Raw genomic sequence first — 8556 nt, 5'->3', positions numbered from 1 at the left:
AAGCAAGAGAAGAGTTCTTCTTGTGAAAGAGAAAAACTTAATCTCACCCTGTTAATTATAATCCGTGTAAAAGGTCCTCTATTAACAGTAGAGGATGTGGTAGAGTCCATGTATAATTATACTTCATTCTCCTAATTACATTCAATCTCTAACTCATAAAGATAAGTCTATCATGATAAGATAACTCAACGTAAATTAGAAGTCTAACATAATTCAAATACTAACTCCTTCTTATGAGGACATGACCTTTAGGATAAGAGGCCAGCTTGTGGCTATCTTGTGGGTCTCACTAGACCTTCTAACTAGATCGTGACTCTCTTTAGGAGTCCTTCTTGATCTTCCAACCAACTTGTGTAAGTCCCACTTAATCTTCCAACCTATGAGATAAGACAACCAGCTTGTGGTAGTCCTACTTGATCTTAAACTCTTCCAAATCATGCTAGCTCATGTGATGACTCATCAAGTCATCCCTCGTCCTCATGGTGGGTCCCACCACCTCGTGCAAGCTTAGTGGAACCTACCTTGTAACACTCCCCCTAGAGCTGGGTGAGAAAACATCTTAAATGTTCAGCTTGCTGCAAATGGTGGACAAAATTTTATGAGTGACTGGTTTGGTAAGAATATCTGCAACCTAACTTTGTGAAGATATATGTTTAAGAGATAATATGCCTGTTTGAAAATTTTCTCGTATGAAGTGGCAGTCTATTTCAATGTGCTTTGTTCTCTCATGAAAGATCAGATTTGATGTGATATGTATAGCCGCTTGACTATCTCAATATAGATACATAGGAGCATCTTTATAAAAACCTAGTTCAATGAGAAGATACCTAATCCATAGAAGTTTACTAACTGTGTGTGTCATGGCTCTGTATTCTGCTTTTACACTAGATCGTGCAACTATATTTTGTTTCATGTTTCTCCATGTAACCAAGTTCCCTCTAATTATAGTACAATATCCCGAAGTGGATTTTCTGTCGTCCGGGGATCCGGCCCAGCCTGCATCTGAGAATCCTTTTACGTTGAAGTGACCATGGTTCTTGTAGAGAAGCCCTGTTCCTAGAGCTCCTTTCAAATATCACAATATTCTTTCTAAAGCCCGTCAGTGGCTGATTTGTGGTTTGTGCATGTATTGACTCACCACACTTATTGTATATGATATATCTGGCCTTGTTACACAAAGATAAATAAGTCTTCCCACAAGCCTTTGATATTTTCCAATATCCACATCTTCTCCAGTACTTGTACATAATTTTGTATTTGAGTCCATCGAGGTGTTTGTTGGTCTACACCCCATCATTCCCGTCTCTTCCAGTAAATCAAGGACATACTTCTTTTGAGATAGTACAATCCCATGTCTGGATTATAGTACTTCAATTCCCAGAAAATATACAAGTAGTCCAAGATTTTTTGTTTTGAATTTTGCACATATCTTTTCTTTGGTTTCCTAGATGTCTTCGAGATCACTACCGGTTAAAATAATATCATCTACATATACTGCAAGGATAACCTTGCCCTTGGGTGTGTCTTTAACAAATACGGAGTGATCTACCGAACATTTGTGAAATCCAGCCCGTATGAGGGCTAGGCTAAAATTTTCAAACCATGCTCGAGGAAACTGTTTTAGACCATAATGAGATTTCTTTAATCGACATACCGACTCCCCTTTCAACCACATAACCAAGTGCTTGTTGCATATAAATCTCTTCTTTAATATCCCCATTAATAAAACCATTTTTTACATCAAGCTGATATACCTGCCAAGAAGAATTAGCAGCCAGAGGTAATAACATATATACTGAGTTGATTTTGGCCACTGGAGAGAAAGTTTCCTCATAATCAATACCATAACATTGTGTATAGCCTTTAGCAACAAGGCGAGCTTTAAAACAAGCAATAGACCCATCCAAATTATGTTCCACCGTAAAAACCCACTTGCAACTGACAGGTTTTTTTTCTGATGGCAGAGGAATGAGAGCCCATGTCTGATTGTCATATAGTGCCTGCATTTCTTCTTCCATTGTTGCCTTCCACCCTGGATGTTTGAGAGCCTCCTGATAGGACTGTGGGACTAATATGGAGGAAATAGATGAAATAAATTGACAACATAGAGGTGATAAACGATGGTGAGACACAAAATTTGAAATGGGGTGAGAGGTGGAAAGACTAGTGGAAGTTCTGGGTTCTTTTCTCAAGGCAATTAGACGAGTATCATATTGTGAGCCAAAAACAACTGGGGAAGATGGACTTACCTCGGTGGGATCCGTGAACTCAGTAGGTGTGGTGTCAGCCAGTGTGTCTGGGGGTTGAATTGTTTCTGTATCAAGGGGCACAACCAGTCGAGGAGAACCTGGTACTGAAGAGAGACCTAGAGGGGCACTATCAGAATAATATGAAGAGTCTTCAAAAAAAGTGACATCCCTTGACACAACTAAACATTGGAGAGTGGGATTATAACGAACATAGCCCTTTTGTGTGCAAGAATATTAAAAAAAATACATTTGATAGATTTTGGATCGAGTTTACTGTGTTGTGCGGAAGTAACATGAACAAAACATTGACACCCGAAGATTTTCAAGGGAAGTGCAGGCCATAATTTAGAGTATGGGGATTTATTACCTAGAACGGAAGAAGGTAGCCTATTTATAAGAAAACATGTAGTGAGAATGGCATGAGGCAAATAAAAGTATGGAACTTTCTTTGTATATAATAGACTGCGGGCTACCTCAAGAATATGACTGTTCTTCCATTCTGCTAGACCATTTTGTTGAGGCATGTAGGCACACGAAGTCTGATGGATAATGCCATTTTCTTGACAAAAGGAGTCCAGATCTCTGGAAGTATATTCTTTAGCATTATCAAACCAAAGCACTTTTATTTTCTAACCAAACTGAGTGAGTACCATAACATGAAAAGACTTAAATATGGATGGTATTTGAAAACATTCTTTAAAAATAAATACCCAAGTGGTACAAGTAAAGTCATCAATAAACGTAAAAAAATACTTGACTTTGGAAATATTTGAGACACTCAAGCGTCCCCATACATTTGTAGGAATCAATGAAAAAGGGGACATGATGAGTATGTAGTTCTCTGGTGTTTGCTCAGTTGACAGACTTCACAATTTAATTATGACCTTGCTTTAAGAGTAGGAAAAAGATGATGAAGAGATTATGCGAATTGATGTCCCAACCGGTTATGCGATAGACTTGTCTCAGTTTCACTGGTTGAAATAGTAATTATTTGGGCACATCTAGGTAGTAGAGCCCTCCTTGTTCATGGCCTCCACCAATCACCTGTTTCGTTACAAGATCCTAAAAAACACAAGAAGTAGGTGAGAAGGTGATAGAGCAATTAAATTTTTTTGTGACTTGACTAACAGATAAAAGGTTCATGGGAAAAGTAGGAACAAACAGAATATCTATGAGAGGAAGTGTTGGTGTAACAGAAGTGGATCTTTTCCCTAAAACTTTAGTTTGAGAACTGTCAGCTAGGGTAACAAATTTTTGTGAAAGACGAGACACTGAGTGTAGTAATTTTTTGTTACATGTGAGATGCTTGGAGGCCCCTAAGTCAATTATCCAGGATAAAGAGGAGGCATATAGCATACCTAAAGCAGTGGTGGGAGCAACAGTAGAGGATGGACCAAAAGCCAGTAGTGTTTTCATCCTCTAGAATAACTCATACTCATCATCATTAAGGGTTTTCTTTTCTGTGGAGTTGGTAGGTTGTTCCTCCTTTGTAGCACTTAATAAGGCTTGATGAGCCTTCTTATAACATATCTCTGCAACATGGCCATATCTTTTGCAAAAGATGCATTCCTCGTCTGAATAACACGTATCTATAGTGTGACTAGGTTTCCCACACTTAGTGCATTCTTTCCAATCAATTCTATCATAACCATTCCTTCCACCTCTTCCTTGTCCTCCTTTAGAATTTCTACCACGGCCTCGGCCACGGTCAGATGATGGTCCCCTATGCTCGGAGTACATAGCGGATGGCATTGTAGTAGTAGAGGAAGAAGTGTTTAGTAGTAGCAAGATGAATAACATTGTTGGAGACATTTCATCCATGCAGTTTATAAGCCAACTAATAACCAAAGTATCATTCCTCAACTAGGTGGTCCACAGTTGGTGATGTGACCAAGAAGGTATTTTGTTATAAGAAATTGTCGAACCAATGTAGACCAGCTCGTGAAATTTGATACCCCTCACAAGGGTATAGTAGTAATTCTGAGTATATCATTCTTGTTACTCAAGTGGTCTTCAGCCATAATAGGCCATTTAAAAAAAAGCACTCCAATTAATAAAAAAATCCAAGTAGTGTTCTTTAACTAACTCGGTTAATGGAGAGATTTAGCATTGACGCTAAATTATCATTATTCTAACTTTTATTTTTTTGAATAACCACTCATAAGATGACTCAATATCAATATTATATATTAGGGGACTCATGTTCCCCAGCAAAAAAAAAAATCATGTATCTCCTCATGAACTAGTCTTGGTAAAAAAATTCCAAACCAACAAAATTGTTTTGATAGCTTCTTCTAGACCGGGAGGCATTCATATCCATAAGATGAACAAGAAAAAATTCACATAATCATCTTCAAATCATCTTCTAAATGCAAACCGGTAACATGAAATAATAAAACTAATGAAGAAACTTATCTTACGCTTTTTTATCTTCCTTCACAAGAAGCCTTCTATGAGTGGTTTTGATCATACCTTTTTTTTAGCATTCCTTTTGATGTAGGGAACCTAAATTTAATGCTCTGATACCATGTTAAATTTAGGATCCCTTTTCTGAAATCATGAGCAAGAAGAAAGAGGGAGGAAAAAGTAAGAGGAGAGAGAGTGCTCTCAGGTAAGGAGGAGAAGAGAGAAAACGAAAAAAGAAAAGAGAAAGGTTAAGAAAGAGAAGAGTTCTTCACGTGAAAGAGAAAAACTTAATCTCACTTTGTTAATTATAATCCTTGTACAAGGTCCTCAATTTAAAGTAGAGGATGTGGTAGAGTCCATGTATAATTACACCTCATTCTCCTAATTACATTCAATCTCTAACTCTTAAAGTTAAGCCTATCATGATAAGATAACTCAACGTAAACTAGAAGTCTAACATAACTCAAATACTAACTCCTTCTTATGAGGATGTGACATTTAGGATAAGAGGTCAGCTTGTGGTTATCTTGTGGGTCCCATTAGACCTTCTAACTAGCTCGTGACTCTCCTTAGGAGTCCTTCTTGATCTTCCAACCAGCTTGTGTGAGTCCTAGTTAATCTTCCAACTTATGAGTTAAGACAGCTAGCTTGTGGTAGCCCTACTTAATCTTAAACTCTTCCAACTCATGTCAGCTCGTGTGATGACTCATCTAGTCATCCCTCGTCCTCATGGTGGGTCCCACCAGCTCGTGAAAGCTTTGTGGAACTTACCTTGTAACAGTTTATATGGCGCAACCTTTAGGCTTTGTTAATCCAAAACATCCCACCTATATCTACAATTTTTATAAAGCTATTTGTAGTCTGAAACAGGCTCCACGGGCTTGGCATCATGAACTGCGTCAATTTCTTGTGGGGTTCAGGTTTCAAGAATTTTCATTCTGATACTTCCCTATGTACTCTCAATACTGGCAAGCATATTCTATTTCTACTGGTGTATGTCGATGATATTATTATTACTGGTAATAGTGATGACCATATTTCTCAATTTTTTGATTGCCTCGCTCATCGATTCTCTCTGAAAGATCTTGGCTCTTTTTCTTACTTCCTTGGATTTGAGGTTGTTCTGCGTCACAATGGCATATTACTCTCTCAGTGCAGATACATCCAAGACTTGTTCCAAATGACTCATATGGAATATGCTAAACCTGTTCTCACCCCATTGTCGACGAATTCTTCATCACTCATCGTGACCTCAGGCTCTCCACTTTCTGATCCATCTCAATTCCGTGAAGTAGTTGACAACCTACAATAACTCTCTCTCACTCGGCCTAATTTTTTTTTTTGTTGCGAATAAGATGTCATAGTTTATGCATCAATCGACAGATGAGCATTGGGTACTTGTCAAATGAATTTTAAGGTATTTATGTGGCACATTGGATAAAGGGTTTGTTCTACATCGTGAGTCTCTCATATCTCTACTTAGATTCTCGAATGCAGATTGGGCTGGAAATAAAGATAATTCTTCCACTAGTACCTACCTTATCTATCTTGGGCGTAATCTCATTTCTTGGAATTCAAAGAAGCAACATACTATTGCCCGTTCTTCTACTGAGATGGAGTATCGATCAATTGCTGCTACTGCTACTGAACTTTGGTGGGTGTGCCCTCTACTCACTGCACTTGGTGTGACTTTGTTGTCTTCTCTAGTAGTATATTGTGATAATATTAATGCTACTCAGTTAAGCTCTAATCCCGTGTTTCACTCCAGAATGAAACATGTAGCAACTGCTTATCACTTCATTAATGATATGGTTCAATCTGGTCTACTTTGTGTTTCTCAAATTGCTTATGCTGACCAACTTATTAATCTCCTTACAAAGCCATTTCCATGTTCACATTTTCAATTGCAAAGAGACAAGATTGGCCTCTCTAACCGTGGCCTATCTTGAGGGGGCATGATAAGGGAGTATCTTCCCTTCAGTTTAGGAGATAAGATCTCTGATTATTTTATTTATTCTTTCTGTTATAAATTTTATATAAATACCACTCTTAATCAATGCAAAGATGTGATTGATTTTAACCTTTCATACTATTGCCAAATTTACTGTATAATATTAAAATAAAAAAATATTTACAAAACATTTAATAGGTTTTCAATCCCGACAATCCTAAGGAACAAAACATTGACTAACCTATGCGCGACCGATAGAAAGAAATCCTAAAATTGACCTTTGTGCTAAATTATAAAAATAAATCATGAAATCATTTATACGTACCTCAGGAAAAACCTTGTCTAAATATTTCTTTCCATCAGTGTTTTCGATAGGTAAAAAAGCGAAGAAAAATAAACTAACATTGAAAAGAGCCTCGCCTAGGAATTTCGTCCTCTTTGGCACCACCAAATAGTCTATAGAGAAAATTGAATGCGGAAGAACATACCTTTTTTACGATTTTCTGCTCCTATATAGATAAATTTTCTGCCATTTTCGATTTTCCTTATCTTGTATAGAAGAATTAGGAAGAAGAAGAAAATATTTTCACTGTGTTTTACATTCATGAAGACAAGTATTTATAGTTTACATATAGATAAGATTTTGAATTACATGATAAGAGTTATCATTAAGATTACGGATCTATTATCTCTATCATACAATATATGAATTATCTTTGAAATTATGGATAAGTATTATCCGTTATCTCTATCATGGCCCCGCAAGATGGAGAGGAGAGTCCAATCTTGGTCTTCAAGAGGATGAAGTGTGTCTGTGAAGCGGTTTGGTGAGAGCATCTGCTAACTAATCAGCAGAGGAGACATGAGAAACCCAAAGAGTGTCACTCTAAACTTCAACTGAATGAAGTCATAATCCAAAGCTACATGTTTCATAGGAGAGTGAAATACTAGATTGAAGCAAAAATTTATACCACAAACATTGTCACAATAAAGCACCAGTTGTTGTGGAAGAAAACAAGTTCAATGAGAAGAGAGCATATCAAAGGGATCTCAAATACAGTGGTTGCAATAGAGCACTATTTCGCCTTTGTAGAGGAGCAAGCTACAATCTGTTGCTTCTTAGAACTCCAAGAGATAGGATTGTAACGTAGGTAAACAAGATAGGTACCTGTGAAAGTGAAATCATCCTTGTTTTCTGCCCAATTAGCATCCGAGAACGCATGGAGAGACAAAGAAGATTATCGATGTAGGGCAATACCATGATCCAAAATCCCATAAAGATAACGCGCAAATCGCTTCACAGTATCCCAAAGGTTAGTAGTAGGACAATCCATAAACTGAGACAACTTATTCACGACATAAGCAATGTCAGGGCACGTACGAGACAAGTATTGGAGACTACCAACAATAGTTCGATATTCAGATGGATCAAAGAGTGTCGTGCCAGACTGAAGTGTGAGTATAGATATCATGGCAAAAGGCGTAGTTACAGGCTTTGCATTTGTCATGCGTGAGCGAGCAAATAGATCATAAATATACCCGCGTTGAGACATAAGTATTCCTTGAGAATGAGGAACAACTTCAATTCTGAGAAAGTAAATCAAAAAGTTATATCCTTGAGTGAAAATCATAGAGCAAGAAGGTGGATTAATATCGCCATAGCTTGATCATTGTCTCATGTAATAATGATGTCATCCACATAGACCAGAATATACAACATAATAATACCTGTTTGACAGAAAACAGAGAGGAGTATGCATGAGAGTTGGTGAAGCCAGAGGTGATAAGAAACTAGAGCAACTCATGATTCCAAGCACGTGGAGTTTGCTTGAGACCGTAGATAGGCTTTTGAAGTTTTCAAGCATGGTGGGGATGATCACGATCGATAAAACTCGGTGGTTGTGCTATAAAAATATCCTCAGATAGATTATCTTGGAGAAACACATTATT

The sequence above is a fragment of the Aristolochia californica genome, unplaced genomic scaffold (genome assembly GCF_029961685.1).
Source record: "Aristolochia californica isolate CCGP_79_NKW_82.1479 unplaced genomic scaffold, dmAriCali1.0.hap1 SCAF_7, whole genome shotgun sequence".
In the NCBI taxonomy this organism is placed as follows: Eukaryota; Viridiplantae; Streptophyta; class Magnoliopsida; order Piperales; family Aristolochiaceae; genus Aristolochia; species Aristolochia californica.
This window is presented reverse-complemented; position numbering follows the sequence as displayed.